This window comes from Ovis canadensis, chromosome 10, assembly GCF_042477335.2.
Source record: "Ovis canadensis isolate MfBH-ARS-UI-01 breed Bighorn chromosome 10, ARS-UI_OviCan_v2, whole genome shotgun sequence".
NCBI classification, from domain to species: domain Eukaryota; kingdom Metazoa; phylum Chordata; class Mammalia; order Artiodactyla; family Bovidae; genus Ovis; species Ovis canadensis.
The window spans coordinates 94,690,676-94,707,978 of NC_091254.1; positions in this window are offsets into that span (position 1 = coordinate 94,690,676).

The following is a 17,303-nucleotide window of genomic DNA, read 5'->3' on the forward strand; positions in this document are numbered from 1 at the left end:
TGTTTACATATGTAATTCATTTGTACCAAAATAGTAATGTGAGAAATATTAAAACTAATATAAACTAATATTTAATCTCAGTGCCCCTATGAGAATTTCAGGAAATCAGAACAAGGCATCAGGACATTTATTTAGCTAAATAGACCTGAGATAACATGAATAAGGGACTTCCCAGGGGGCTCAGTGTTCAAGAGTTAGTCTGCTAATGCAGGAGACTTCAGTTTGATCCCTGAATTAGGAAGATCCCCTGGAGAAGGAAATGGCAATCCACTCCAGTATTCTTGCCTGGAAAATCCCATGGACAGAGGAGCCTGGCGGGCTGCAGTGCAGGGGGTTGTAAAGAGTCTCACACAAATTAGTGACTGAACATGCACGCACAAAATGAGTTAAATATTAAGACACAGAAAAGAGATCTTGGAAAGTTTGCAGCAAGTGAAGAATCAACCTAAATGAAGAGGAAAAAGGGAAAGTAGTGAGATCATATGCGATCTGAGTCTTACTGTTTATTTATATCATCTGATTTATCAGTCACATAAGCATGCATTCTACTGATGTTCTTTGCAAGAGCATGAGCAAGCTGCATGAATAATAGATGTTAACAGATCAACAAGAACAACATCCTGGTAAGTGAATAAGGCTGAGACAAAGCAAGACCTTAATGGTCTAAAGTGCCTATCATTCCACCCTTTCAGTGACAAGTTCTCTGTCTCTCTCTTTTTTCAATTTTTCTCTTTTCATGAAAGGTGTTTCTGCATTATTAGCAGGAGCTTTACCCTTCATGTCTTACTATCCTACACAATGATCTTTAGGTTCAATTCAGAAGTGTTAGCTGTGTTACAAACGGGTATCGGATGTGCATTGATTGTATCACTTGAGTAACTTACCAAAAGGCATTAACAAAATCAAAGTGTGAGTGTTACAGAAGGTTGATTGAACCCAGCAGGGTTTTCATATTTTCTTTCAAGTGAATACATGGAAATAATGCAACATGCACACCACGTTATTTTATGATTCAACATCTATTTTAAGTCTGACAATGTTTAACCAAAAGTGATTAAGATGTAAGATTAGACATCTTAAGACATTGCTAAAAATCGAAAGGTATCTTTTGCTTTATGTTAACTATGACAATTCATAAAGTAATTGTCCTTTCGTAGATTTATGCAATTTAGTTCGAACTGCTTTACAAATCACTACATGCAGAATCATCGTAATAGATTATTTTCCTGAAGATTTTATTTCTCCAACACACTTTATTTCTGAAAAGGCTATTAAACATTAAACATTGAGTAGTATTTGTAAACTAAGAAAGGGAAAAGAAACATTAACACATTGCTAATAAATTTTTAGTTTACAGTATTGCTTAAAAATGGGCTTCCCAAGAAGTTCAATGGGTAAAGAATCTGCCTGCAATTCAGGAGATGCAGGTTCAACCCCTGGGTAGGGAAGATACCCTGGAAAAGGGCGTGGCAACCCACTGCAGGATTCTTGCCTGAAGAACCCCATGGACAGAGGAGCATGGTGGGCTACAGTTGGTAGAGTCGCGAAGAGTCAGACATGAGTGAGCACACACATTGTTTAAAAATACTGAAATATTTTTCAGCAAATATAAAGCTGATTTATATTCTAGAATATGTAAGCTATTTAAGCTGGAATATCCATTCTAAAATTTTTTCAAGTCTGACAAATCAGTGAGCCAATTTCAAGGTACACATTTGAAATAAAATATGACACTGACTGAACACTGGTTTGAGCAAAGAAACACAAAAATTTCTATTTTCAAAGCAAATTTATTGTAACTTCATAGTATATTTTACATCTACTTAGAAAACTCTAGGATAAAGGGGAACTCTTGTGTATCGTAGGACTATGACCTTAATTATGAAATCAAGAAGAACAGAAGAAAAATCACTGTGTTCAATGTCATGAAATTCATATGTATAGTCTTCAAATATAAATCTATATTATTGATTAAAAATAAACATTCTAATACAGCAATGATCACATACATATAAATACATAAATTATTTTTTACTTTTAGCCAAAAGGATCTTAAAGAAATCTAATGTAAATATCCTTTTATACCTGTAGGGCAGTGTTTATGACACCAGAAACCTGGTGAATATGATAAAAAATTAAGTCAATGTGATATAATCTGCCACTGATTATCTTATGAATGAAAGCAGAAAGTTATGAGTCTCTTAATATTATAGTAAGTACATTATAACAAAGTTAAATTCTAATTTCATAAAACATCTTCCTCTAAAGTACTTGATCCATCTATGTACAGAGTAGAAAAGTACCAAATATACCTTTGACCTTACAGTTATTCAGGGACTTCAATTAATAGAAACGTATATGGAAAATTATTAAATGGAATTAATCCAAAAATCAAGTTATAGAGCAGCCATGGCAAGTGCTGTGCTTAAAACAGTTGATATTTGCATGCTTCATCTTCTGTCCTGCTTGAAACCATTGTTTCCTGAAATAAAACCCACGTCTGGGCCAAGATCCCACTAGACAGCCTTGCGTTAGAGAATGCAAGCTGCAGTGAGTCCATTTCTCTTCTTGTTGTAGATATTTATACTGCAAGTAAGCTTCATTATTTAAAGTGTGTTTGTAATCTCCCACTGGTCTGAGCCCTCCGAGTCAGCTGTGTTATCAGATTTTGTTATGTTTTTCTTCCAATTTGTGAACATTTGTCTCTCACAGAGGGTAGAAGTCACAATCTATGTCTTCTTGAATTCAGTACTACCTGTAACAGTGACTATCAATTCTGACTGTACATTAAAATTCCTTGCAAAGGTCTTCATTTTAAATACTAATGTCAGGACCACGACATTAGAGAATCTGGTCCAATGGTCTGGGGATGGTACTCGGTCAACAATATGCTGTTAGAGATGCTCAGGTGAGCCAAACTGCAGCCAGCGTTGAAACCCACCAGGATATGCAATTCCCAGCACAACCAGATGACACAGAAGAGTTACTAGACTTATGAAAAGACAGTCAGAATAAATCACCTGAAAGAGTCAGTAAAAATAGCTCTCACCAAAATGTATCTCCTGCAAGAAACAGAAGAAAATTTGAAAACTGCTTTTAAGATCTTGCTCAATAAGATTCTATAATCAATCACATTTATTAAACAATGATTTCCTTTCAAATAAGTAGAGTGGAAAAATCTCCAGAATTAAAACAAGGTATCAGGATGTTATGGAGAAGGCGATGGCACCCCACTCCAGTACTCTTGCCTGGAAACTCCCACTGATGGAGGAGCCTGGTGGGCTGCAGTCCATGGGGTCTCTAAGAGTCAGGCAAAAGGGGCTTCCCTGGTGGCTCAGTGGTAGAGAATCCACCTGCCAGTGCAGGAGACATGGGCTCAATCTCTAGGTCAGGAAAATCCCCTGGGGAAGGAAATAGCAACCCACTCCAGTATTCTTGCCTGGAGAATCCAATGGACACAGGAGCCTGGTGGGCTACAGTCCATGTGGTCTCAAAAGAGTCAGATAGGACTCTAGCCAAATAACAACAAAATCAGGATAGGAAAATTGTAACTGCTGCTTTCAAGACTTCAAAAATGAGACATGCATTATGCTCACCTTTATAAAAAGTAAGATGTTTAATGTGGAAAGATATTTTTATTAACATACTGAAGAAAATGTTATGAATGGAGAAATATTTTAAAAACTCAAAGTGAAAGTTAAAGGAGAAAGGAATAGATAAACCTATGCTAATACGCAAACTTCAAATAATAATCCATCTATAGTTTGAAGATAATTTCATAGTAGAGTTATTAGCGTATAGATGCCCTTTGTGAATTGGAAAGAATAAAAGGATATACTGGTGTGCTGCGATTCATGGGGTCGCAAAGAGTCAGACACGACTGAGCGACTGAACTGAACTGAACTGTGATAAAATTATCTGGCTGCATCTAGGTATCTTTCGCTTTCCTTCCTTTTGTCTGCCAGTCCTCCCAGGACAAGACTTTGTGTTACGTAGAGTCTCTCCCTACATTTTCCTTTACAAAAGTCAAAGTGTACAGAGCTTCCTGCCTTCCTGCCTTGACATTCACAATGAAATCATGTGTCTCAGAATCAGCGCCATGAATTTTGAATACTGTCAGCAATACATCACCACCAAGAATTTTGAAACTATAGTGCATGCTGTAAAGATAAAAATTTAGTGTTTGCATCCAAGGTTCCACTAGTCTAGCAAGTGATGTACTAGGAAGGCTGAGTCCATGAGCTGTATTCTCTGAATTCTCTGAATCTTTCCATATATTTCCATTTCATTGATCAGTTTTCCATTTTCCCCTTTCAATGGCTTAAGCTTTAAACAACTTTTCATTTTATCTTAGGGTCCTGAGTGGAAGCACAACTACAGTATTTTTGCTAACATAAGCAGAAAATGAAGTTAGGATGACAATTTCCGAGTTGGAAAATCCTCTAAAAAAAAAAGGTTTATGCTTTTAAATAAAGATTTATGAGAATATTAAAATTTAGTCCAATACTTATTTTCTAGCCCTCTGCAAAGGAATTTGCATTCATATAGCAGAGTAACTGTGTACTAGAAGAAAACAATACATTAGATACAAGCTTTATTTTAATTTTGGAAAAACCAGAGTCCTCTGTCATTCCACAGTCAAAGAAGAGTGACGTTGATCTCAAAGGACAAAGAAGTTGTTCTAATTCTGCTTCACAGGATGGCATGGATATTTTCCTAGCTCATGATTAAAGTAATCCTCCCCCCAAATATTTTATTTATCTAAGTTCTAAAGGATTTATTGTTTCCCTTGAATTTAATAATATATGCTTAAACATCCAGTCCATTCTGAAGGAGATCAGCCCTGGGATTTCTTTGGAAGGAATGATGCTAAAGCTGAAACTCCAGCACCTTGGCCATCTCATGTGAAGAGTTGACTCATTGGAAAAGACTCTGATGCTGGGAGGGATTGAGGGCAGGAGGAGAAGGGGATGACCGAGGATGAGATGGCTGGATGGCATCACTGACTCAACGGACATGAGTCTGAGTGAACTCTGGGAGTTGGTGATGGACAGGGAGGCCTGGCGTGCTGCGATTCATGGGGTCACAAAGAGTTGGACGCGACTGAGTGACTGAACTGAACTGAACTGAAACATCAAGTTAGCATCCATGTATCTCTTGTTTTTAATACATATTGCGTTCTGCATGGATGTTAAATTAGAAAACCGTGACTCTAAAAAGCACTGACTCAGCTAGTAATTTATCTTAAGAAAAAGTTCATAGATATCTGAGATCACTTAAATTTGCTTTCAGCAGAATACCTAAACCCACTATATATTCCTGTGTTTTAACAGTTGATTTAAAATAAACAATTACAGCAAAATGGCTATAAACAGAAGAAAAAGAAATTTAGTAACGTTAACTCAGCCATCCTATGTGATTATTTAAATTTTATTTCTGTTTCATTTTTTTAAACTGCAGAGATCCCCCCAAACCCATTAGAATCTACCCCAAAGAAACAAAAATATTGACAGTACTATAATTTTGAGAATTCATTGTGCAATGTAAGTTTTATGACTTTCTGCCAAACAACCATCTGTTTAAGCTTTTCCTTACCCTCTCTCTATATTATTTATATATGCTGTTTTGAAGGAATACATTTTGAAACTGACATTAAAAGGACTTGTTGTTCAATTCTAAGTGAGAATAAATTGACAGTTTTGGTGATTTTCTATTTAGCATACAATGTAAAGACAGTTTGACAAAATTATTTGCCCTATATAGTGATGCTTATTCAGAGCATATACAGCCTTCTGGCAGTACCCAACTCTGCAAGACAGCCCTGAGCTGGTACTGGAATTGAGCCTACCATTCTACAAGCTTCAGCATGATGGGGGCTATGGTAAGACGGGTGAGTTCTATGGACGTGGGCCCACTATCACGCTTCTTTTGCTGGGATGTGAGTTTCTGCATCAGAAGCAATGCTGTGTGAGTATCATGGCAGAGCACAGGAAGTCCAGTTTAATCAGCCTGCCCCCGGGCAGCTGGCTGATCAGTCTCAGCGGTGGTGCCATACTGGGGACTCAGTGTTGGTCTCTGCGGCTGGCAGATGGGGCACTCAGCCGTGGCATGGCCAAATCTGCCTTGGTAAGTGGATTTCCATGTGACTGGGCCCAGCGTAACCTCCTTATCTCCCATCATGGAAACTTAGTTCCTAAGCCCATTGGTGGCTATGGATAAGGCTGATGGTATCCTTGGGATAGTTATCCTATCTACTTGATTATTAAAATCCTTCTCTGCTAAGTCACCTTTTGGTGACTTCATTAATTTAACCAACATCATTCAATTCAATAACTTGAAAAATATTGATGCTGTTTAGTCACTGATTAGGATCCAAACTTCTGCAACCCCATGGACTGTAGCCCACCAGGCTCCTCTGTCCATGGGATTCTCCAGGCAAGAATACTGGTGTGGGTTGCCATTTCATTCTCCAGGGGATCTTCCTGACCCAGGAATTGACCCTGTCTCCTGGTAGGGTCAGAAGGGTTCTTTACCAATGAGCCACCAGAGAAGCCAAAAAGTATTTATATTAAACACAAAATATAAGTCATCAAGGCAATTTATAATAAAATGTGATACTAATGCTTCCTATTTATTCAGAGAGCTTGTTCTTTCCAAAGTTCACACAGACAAAGTTTGAAAGAGCCTGAGTTAGGAGAGAGGTATCCTACTATGTAGAATATTATTGTCAGTATTAACAAATTTAGGAAATGTCAAAAAGGTAGGTAAGGAGGTTTAAGTTTCAATCTCAAGGTCAAAGAGTTGAAGCTGAAAATCCATTTGGATTTTCACCACTGATCCTTCCCTTTGTTCATAGGAATTATCATTTCATCCAAGAAGGGACTCTGATTTTCCAAACTTACATATATTTTTCAACAGATTCTATGTAACAGTGCTTTAATAAAGTATCTCCTTTATTCCACACAACAAATCTATGATGAAAGGTATGGACTCTCCTATGAAGAAAATGTGTCAGGAAAACATTGAATTACTTGCCCAAAATAATGCAGAAAATAAGCAGAACCAGAAGTCCATCTTATTGGTGAATGTCTGAAAAGTTCTTAACTATTACATGAAGTTGCTTCCCATGGTTATAAGTCATTTTATAAAATTCTAGCGCCACGGCCACTTTGTTACAAAGGGGTGTGTGTGTGTATGTGTGTGTGTGCACACGTGCACATGGGTAGGTACTCTACAAATGGGAAACACGTGAGCATATTTGTGTTCACACTCACACTTGTAACGCGGTGACCTATAAAATGACTATGACACTCCTTGGCACAAAGTGTACAAAATAGCAAACGGTGTGTTGTGTGGTCAAACACTAGCTTAGTCATTTTCACACATGTTAGCTACTTTACTGCTCATTTCAGCCATGAATGCTAGAATTTATTGCCCTTGTTTTCCAGATCGATACATTGAGTTTAGGGAACTAAGGTAATTTCCCTGAACTGACATATCTAATAATTAGAAGATGTGAAATCTAACCCGGGGTCTGTGAATTCCCAATCTCCTGCACTTTCAATGCACTGCCTGTCTGGCTATTCATTATCCAAACACCAAAAGTTTCTCTTAACTGAGGAAGCGTTACTATTCCATGTCTTCAATTGCCAGATACAATTAAACTTTAAAGACAAATTAAGCAGAAGAGTCTTGTGCATTCTCTTGAGTTCCCTGCAGCAAAGACTCAGTGAAACGCCCAGGTTGCAGACAGGCAGTCTTAACTGAAATGGACTTTTATTCCTCCATGCAGTTAGAACACCCCAAAACATGGTAATGTAAAATCTACAAGCCCATTCCCAAAAATTTTAATTAATTTGTAGTTTACTATAAAGCAGTTTTCCAAAGAACTATCTCTTTGTGGTTCATGGGGAAAAATGTTAAGTTGGTACCATTAACAGAAAATAAATTTTATGAATGGGTAATGCAAGATACTATAACCATGAGGCGTTATCAACTTTAAATCCTAAGATTAACAGATACTTCAAAATAGAATTTTTTTTCATAATTTTAGTACAATGAGTTAAAAAATCTATATGCTCTTTTAATTAAGAAAATATAACAAAAATACATCTTTGTATCGGCAGCAAGTTTTGCAACTTCATTTTTTATACTCAAGTGATGTCCTTACCAAATACACCTAGAACATTAAGATAGTTGGTAAAATACTGCTGCTACAGATAATTATCAGGCTCACTTCTGCTATAAAGATTTTTCAAAGAATTTTACATATGAATGCCTCCATAGTAGAATTTCTAGAACCACCAGAAGTAAGAATGAAAGAGAATTTTGTAAATGTTCAATGAATGAAAACATGATCAAGCTGTTTTTCATCTGAAAAAGAATTACGGAGATATTTTGATACCCTTTTTATGTAAATTTCTCTCCTTGGGTCTTTGTCTAGAAACTTTTCTTTGGGATCTGGAGGTACTTGGGGTAATGTGATGGAAATTATTACAACAGTTTGTCTATTCAGCAAACACAGTACTGCTAGCCACTGTGCTCAGTACTGGGGTGACAATGGTAACAAGCAAAAAGCACACAAGGCCAACATCCTCACGGAATACACCGCGGATTACTAGGAATCCCACACAAGCTGGGACAGCCTAGTCTAGCTTCTTTCCCTGAGTTAAAACCAAAATATTCCCAGGTAATACTGATACAAATAATTCACCAGACTCTGAGGACCACTTGTGTAAGGAATGGTACTAGACCATGGTTTGGACCCTCCAGGGAAAATGTCTTTGGAATGGCATCTGTAAGCTATGGAAGACAGTGGGAGTCGATGAGGCTAACATGGCACAAATCAGACAAGCGTGGGTGCTTTGGAACACCAACTCCTTTTCATGTGGGCATGCCCCTCCAGCCTCCAGCCCTTAGAAATCACCTGGCGAGAACCCCCCTGAGGTTTGGAAGAAAGTCAACAACCCTTGATTCTGGAGACAGCTATTATTCCAGTGAGTGGCTGTATGGAACAGCCAAAAAAAAAAAAAAAACCACCACTTCATTTACTACTTGACAGTTATTCAGGAGCCCAGGGCTGGCTGCTCCATGTCTTCTGTATCTTGCAGCTAGATCAAGTTCCTTCTTCACAAACCAAGAATCTCAAGCTAATGAACATCTCTTGCCATGGGCAGTGTTGGATGAGATACAGACATATACACGTTTGGAATCCTATCTGGGAGATGCTGGAGAGGCGCAAGATTCAACCTTACATCAAAGGCCAGGGCTCTAACGTACCTGGCTTAAATACAGGTGGGATAGAAAGCTAACACTGCCGGGTGTTCACTGCTTCATTCTCTCAGAATCCACTTTGAAGGTTCATTTTGTGCAAGGATGTGTCATTGTGTCAATGGCTGAGCCTGAATTTCTTGTACTGTGAGATGATGTGTGGAAGTCAGTCACATCACCAGCAAGTGGAGTGGCTCTCCAGCTCATAGATCTTACCTTTTATCTCATTTACAATATTGTATTGGTTTCAAGTGTACAGCATAGAAAGAGATTCAGTTATGCATGTGTGTGTGTAATTCTTTTTCAGATTCTTTCCCATTAGAGTTCATCCTATAGATCTTAGAGTTAGCCTTCTTGATAATGACATATGTATCAATATTTTTTTTTGGTCATGTGAAAATATTATAAATTGCTTGTTTGGGTGATGAAAGTTAAGGAAAGGTAAAATGTTCTCTGAAAGTACTGCTTTGGGGGTGGAAAACAGACACTTAGATTTAATCAAGCACCATCTCAACTTGTACTTATAAAATCACCCAGTGTGTAAAGGGATCGTTTTGGACCTTTAATCACATTTTACTGCATTTAGGATGTACATTTTTTTTTTTTGGTTGCTTCTCACAGCATGTGGGATCTTAGTTCCCTGACCAGGGGTTGAACCCATGCTCCTGCATTGGAAGCACAGAGTCTTAAAACCACTGGACACCAGTGACGTCCCTATGAAGTAAATTAAATGCCGTAATGTTCTCAACACGTTTGGTGATTTACAACGTACATACACACTTTATAAATACCCAGGATCTTCTGTACAGATTCTTTATAAAGGTACAGGTCCATTATGTTATTTGCCATTACATTTCTTCTAAAGTCTTTTCTGTTAACTAAAAGGAAAATTAATTGAATAATGGTAAGCCATAATGTAACAGGAAAGAAGTCAGCAGTACATTAAAACTTCCCAGGCCTCTGTGGCTTTAAATATTCATCTGATTTCCATAAAAAGTCTTTAAAATTGGGTGGCCAGACGATGTGCAGAAAAGAAAAGGTTGGCATCATCCACTGAAGCTTGGAAAGCTCCAAATGTGAATGTGTGGCTCGCAGGAGACAATCCACAAATTACGTGTTTGACTTTATATCAAAATTCCATCTTTCCTTTCCTGTTTATATCACATTTGCTCCCTTATCTCACAATTGGTTTTTGGCACCCGCTTCGGGCCAGACTTTTCCAGCACCCTCCTCACTTCACACGTTTTTCCCTGATCGCCAACCAAACGTGCCCCTTTCCGCCACGGGGCTCCGACATTTCATGAGGGAACGCTGAGTAATTAAAAGATGTCAAAAAAACATGGCTTCGCTAGGAGTTTGTCAGTTGGCAGTTTTATAAACAAAAGAGGGAGTCGATATCCAAAGGAAAGCTTAGCATCACTCCCTTGCCTTTGTGTTTATTTGGCTTCAGCCATTTAAAACTCTCTGTCTCTGTGAGCTGAGCTCTATAGAGCAAGCGACTTCAGCGGCTATGTTTGCAGATATCCCCATCGTGCCTAAGTGGATTCCTCATATGAAAAGCTCTCTTTAAACAAACGAGGGCAATGACTACTTCCACAGATTCTTTCTGTCTGGTCAGGAAAATGTCTGGAGATAAAACTACCGTGAGATAATTGTTTCTATGATAAGCACGCGGGTGACAGCTTAACAGTGCTTTGAGAAAGAACAGATATGCATCTCCATTAAGCAGATATATGACATTGATATTTTTATCAGCCGTTTCCTTTAGTATTTTACTTAAAATGCACTCAGCTGTTAACTTTCTAGCCAGAAAACATTCAAATGAATAGAGATAATCCTCGGGCACTTGAAGCCCACTTTAGCCACCGAACTACAAGTGGCTTAGCCCTGGCCTGAGTTTCTTGGGTCTAATCCTGTGGGATTTTGTACACCATGAGTTTTTCTTTTTCTTTTCTTTTTTTTTTTTCTAGAGGGAAAAAAAAAATAAGTATAGCAACTTGGTCCATGATGCATAATTAATATATTCTATTATTACATGAATTAACTCCACCATCTCTCACAGTTCAGGGATTAAAGGCAGCCATCTCTGTTCCTTGAATGTACACCAACAGGGACCATGGGCTTAAGGCTTTATTTAGAAGGTAATGAGCAGATACAGACTGTAGTGACCAACCTTCAGTCCTGGAGGCTGAGGGGAAGGGAAGCTGGAAAGACTAGAGTAAAAGTGCCTTGTTGAAAGAGGAAAAGAATTCAGATTAAATTGAAGCCGGAGCGGTTTTTGCTGAAGAATAGTGGCATTTGAGATGCTTTCCCAAAGAGTACCATATTTAATCACTAATCTATAGATGTTAAGTGGAGATATTTTACACATTACAGAATATGTATGTATATTTATATTTATACATATATTATGTGTGTATACATATATACATAGACCCCCAATGTACATGCATAACAACACAGGTATTTTGAGATGTGTAATATAGATCAGCGGGGTATGGAAAGTACATTTCAATCACTTCTCAAGCCTAAAGAGTCTGAGTAATTGCAGTCACAACAGCACATACTCTCTACAAGTTCCTCTTGGCCTTTGGATGTGTAGCTCCAGAGCTAATACCCCATTAAGCCGCAGACGCAAGGCAACCATAAGGGGTCTGAAAGGCATGATGATGCCCTTGTTATCACAGTCCATGGGCTTAGGAAAATAGCTTTCCTCCCCGGGCACCACTCTCAAGGATATGAGAGCACATTATGCCCATAACTGTGAAGACAGAGCAGAATTGTGTGTTCAGCTTTGTGACTGATAAAAACCAGCAGCTGGGTATAAACCAGCCATATGATCCACAAGGTGGCTAGGACCAGCATGCAGCTACAGATGGAGGTATAGGTGTATACATCGGTAAAGCGTCTGTCTACGATGCGGGAATCCCAGGTTCAATCCCTGGGTTGGGAAGATCCCCTGGAGAAGGAAATGGTGACCCACTCCAGTACTCTTGCCCGGAAAATCCCATGGATGGAGGAGCCTGGTAGGCTATAGTCCATGGGGTCGCAAAGAGTAGGACATGACTGAGCGACTTCACTCACATGGATATACATACAGACGTATCATTGCAAATATAGTCACAGAAGAGAAAGAGAGACAGTCTCCAAAGCAGTCACATACCTTTTCCTTTTTTTATTGTACACAAGATCATGTCTTGAGAACTTTAGAGTGCTGGGGTGCATTTTTCTCATGAAGAATTGTACTGGAAGCCAAAACTGCCTTAGCAGCAAACATTATGTGTTCATGCAACAAATAGTTTTTGATTGACTTCTACAATATAGGTAGAAAATGAATTGAGGCTATGACACAATATATTAAAAAGAAGTCTGGCCCCCGCCCTCAAGGAGTTTGCGGTAGAAAAAGATAATTTACATGTCCTGTTCCCTAGTTGTGGTCCAGCGGGTAAGATGCCGTGCCCCCAGTGCAGGAGTCCTGGGTTCAGTCCTTGGTGTGGGATCTAGATCCCACATGCAATCTCACTGATGAGAACGACATCAGCACCCAAACAGCCCCCTTTTCTCACAGTGGGAAGGGCAATCTTAATCAAACATAGAATTATGGCTCATTATTGAAACAGCTCTAAGATATCAGTGTAAGGATAATAGTACAATCAAGAGATCTAAAGTTACAAGCATTCCAGTGCACCAGAAAGCCCTAAAACATTTTCAACATTACTTCTTTTAAAATACTGAGGCACACCTTGGCCACAGGAAACCGGTTATACTTAATAGCGCCAAGAGCAATACAATCCCCTTAAGGAAAAGCGAACAAATATTAACAGTACCATCAAAAACTTTCTTTAGTGCAAAGGTATGACAGTGAACTGAAATCTTCATTTTATATCTTGAGCAACATCAAAGGACCAAAGTTAAGCATGCAGTTGCCCCCTCAGTTGTCCTAAGAAAAGTCCCACATTCTTGGGTGTGACACAGAGAACGAATGTTTGCCCAGCAAAGCGATTTGGTGGCTTAAGAGTCATTTGAAAGGCTTTGTGGATGATGGCACCAAGTTTAGGAGAACTGATGTACTGGGTTGATCAAAAAAGGCATTCAGAACACCCGAACGAATTGTTTTGCCAAGCCACTATGACAGTGATGCAGATGAAAGATACATACTGGGAGCAAGTCTGGCTCTTCTCCCGCCATCGACACAAATACAGTTCACTGATCTGGGGCTGAAGGTAAACGGAAGCAGAGAGGAAGAAGGACCGAAGACACATGAAGATGAGGATTACGTGTGGAGAGAAATTAACTCTAATAACCGTATGATTTACTTTTACACTGTAAGTCTGACGCCTCCCTCCCCACTCTTATCACCACTTTATTGCATGCTCTTCTGAAAAAGACCTGTTGATAATAGTTCACATGCATATTAATACTTTTCTCCTCCTCTGGAAGCAACTTGGAATCTCACTTGAAGAAGTTTTTGGAACTCAAGACTTGCTTGGTATTGGAGGCTACATGGGTTTTGCAGTGTGAGTCTATAAAACTGCGGTCTGTCTGGACTTGCTTATACGATTACTTTTGAGCAATTATGGTGATGTAGGGAGGAGATGAAAGGATTATTTCAGAAATCATTAGGCTTTTGTTAATAGGCTTATTTTCACAACCTTCTCTGCTAATTGTTCGCTCCTCTGCCCTTTCCCAGGAACACTTGCACCAACTTTAAGAGCAGTAATTATCATGTCTGTCATACCAGAAATATAGAAGCCGAAGGAAAGACATAGAGGCACACACCCTCCAAAGGCGATCCAAAGAAACTGGATAAATTCCTAACAAAGCATCAAGCACAGCCGCATCCCCATGCCAGTAAAATGGTAGGTGCATACACACACACACATACACACACACACAAACTCACACTCTCTCTCTCTCTCTCTCTCTCTTTCTCTTTCTCTCTCTCACACTCCATAGTAAATTCTTAAGTCATTCCACAGTCCTGTTGAACAGACTTGAAATTGTGGTGAACAAAAGCCATTCTGCTGCACTCATTTGCAAAAGATATAATTAGCCGTTCTTTCAGTTTCCTGGAAAAAGATGGCACATGCGAAAAATAATAGGCTGTCAATACCCTAAGGGTTAGCAGGATGAACTCACAAAGGAATCCATTTTGGGGCAACAACAGCTTATTTTTCCCTCTAATACCTGTGATATTTTAGGATCCCTTATGGCATGAAAGCCTATGTTTAGAATGCAACAGTGAGTGTACTTCTATTTCTTTTTATCGTTGTCTCCAATTTTATTTTTTTAAATCATCATCAATAGTAAGTTTACAAAGTTTAATAACATGGTAGAAGAGTAGCTCTAAAAAATAATTATCAGGGTGAATTTTGACCCACACAGTATATGTTAACCAGTTACTTTCATTTTTCTGCCTCAGAAGTCTTTAATCAATAAGCATCTATTGAGGAAATGCCATGTTTCAGCCATGACTTTCCCATAATTTTGGAAGGGAAAAAAAAAGGAAAAGTAGAAGATAGATAAGTTAATCATAAGTTCTACATTGCAAAAAAGTTAATGTAAAACTCATTAAATCATTATACAATTTTTGCCAATCTATCTGGAAATTTATCAGTACTAAATGATTCTTAACTGATTTTTGGACCACCACTAGCTTAAAGATGTTATGAAAACTTTGCCCCCCAAAATCAAAAGTAGTTGGGAAAAAAGCAGTCCCTGGAAATCTTGCATGCATTGTCAAAATGTACCTTTACCTGTAGAGTCACTAGGAACAGCAGATTGAGAATGACAACCTTAATTATGAGAGATACAAGATAGTTAGGGTTCCATTCAGATCCACCCCAATTTAAGTAAGAGACAAGGTATATTTACTCCTCCAGTTTTGATGATAATAACTGTCACCAAACAGAGGCAGATAAGCTGACAATCACGACTGTCAGCGGAAGCTCATATTCTGCAAGGAAATTGTAGTCTTTCACTTTCAAACATGATTTCTTTTAAAGCTTCTGCTTCCCAGGACAGGTGGCTCCCAGGAACGGGCCCCAGTGTTGGCAGGACGTACTAAGCATTGTAAAGGGGACACATGAATATGAGGGCGAGGGGGGCTCTTCTGATGGCCCTTTGTCAGGAAGCCAACTCCTTTCTACTGAAGAGCTGGGGTGTGCTTACGAGGCATTAAATCATCCCTCCCACCATTCAGGTACTTAACAGGCACACCTCCTCAACATCTCAGGGAAGAGCTTTTAGAGGAAATGGCCATACAAGACTAAGGTACTTCATCAGGAAAATGAAGGCAGATATGAGCTTAAAGCTGGGTTGCTCCAGCAGCCCTGCCTGGACTCCCAGGCTCACAAGATTCCCTGCATCCCCAAGAGATGAGGCTGGCCAGATTGGCCAGAGCGAGGGTCCAGAAGAACAGGGGTGGGGAAGACTGTCAAGGGGAGTACACGGCCTGCTAGAGAATGTTCCAGAGAGGAAAGACATATCTAAGGATGAGCATATCCACTAAATGAAACTGTGTTGGGAGGAAAAATCCAAGAAACGACGAGAAAGACTCTACCAAGTAGAGAAAATTTTAGAAGGAGCACCAAAAGCAAAAAGTTGAAGCCCCAGAATTTAGAGTGGCAGTTGTGAAAGTATGGTGCATGGATCCCTGGAGGTTGCTGAGATCCTCTTAGAGGGTCTGCAAAGTCAAATCTGTTTTTATCATAACAATATGAAGACATCATTTCCTTCCTCCCCCCACCCCCCCGCTGTGTTGACATCAACATGGCTGGAGCAACAGTAACAGCAGTCACAACTGCTCAGAGGCACAGATCTAGGTCCAGGAGTTGCTGGACAAGCTGACAGGGCAGTCTTCAGTGCCACGCAACCACTGCAAACAAAGGCACAAGACAGTGCTTCCAAGAAGGTCCTAAACAAAGTGAGTGTCTGACTCTTTGTGACCCCAGGGACTGTAGCCACCAGGCTCCTCTGTCCATGGGATTTTCCAGGCCAGAGTACTGGAGTGGGTTGCCATTCCCTTCTCCAGGAGATCTTCCCAACCCAGGGACTGAACCCAGGTCTCCTGCGCTGCAGGCAGATTCTTTACCATCTGAGCCACCAGGGAAGCGCAAACAAAGTGATGGAAAGGTTAATTGTATTCAGATCCATCCCTTGAGAACACGTGTTTTCCGCATCTTGTGTGGCAAATGGCGCACTCTGGCTGCACACCCAAGGGCAATGTTGGACTCCCAAGAAGAGAGCTCATTCACTTGTTTCAGTTGCAAAATTAACTGGCTGCTGCTTTTGTGAAATTTCACTTATGCTTGAAAGAAGGGGTGACCAACTGTGGTTATTGAGAAGAACACACTCTGTAGATGTTTTCTTAAAAACAAAAAGTTTTTGAGTCTTACATTAAGGAAGACATCTGACAGTAGGTATTGCCTGCTCAAGGTGAAATCAGCCTTCAAGGGAAAAGCAGAAAATGTGTGTCTGCCACCACCAGCTTGGCAATTTCCCGATATTTCAAGCCCCGTTTAAGATTGGCAGTGATCATCATGTAACTTGTATGATGAAATGAGTCAACATTTGGAAATCCTTAAAATTCAGTGAGCAAATATTTTCCAAATGACCAGTGGAGGATGCTACAAAATTATTCACCAGTAAAAGGTCTATTCAAAGTGTGAGACCAACCAATCGATTTGAATGTAACGTTATAAAAAGATGGATAGGGTTTCAGATTCTACTTTGCAACATTAAACAAATGAGCACTTGTTGAGTTTTGATACAGTACCAAAATAGAATATTCATGATCATCAGAAAAAAGTAATTTAAACACTCTGCTATTTCACATCTCTGGAAGGCAAGATTTTCTTCTTATGCTTCAAGCAAAACAGAACAATAGATTACAATGGATTAACTGCATAGGCAGATGTAAAAATACAGCAGCCTTCTATTATGCCAGATAGTAAAACATTTTCAAAAATGTAAAATAATGCTGTTCTTACACTGATGTGTTCTAGAAAAACATTTTACTAAACATCTGATTT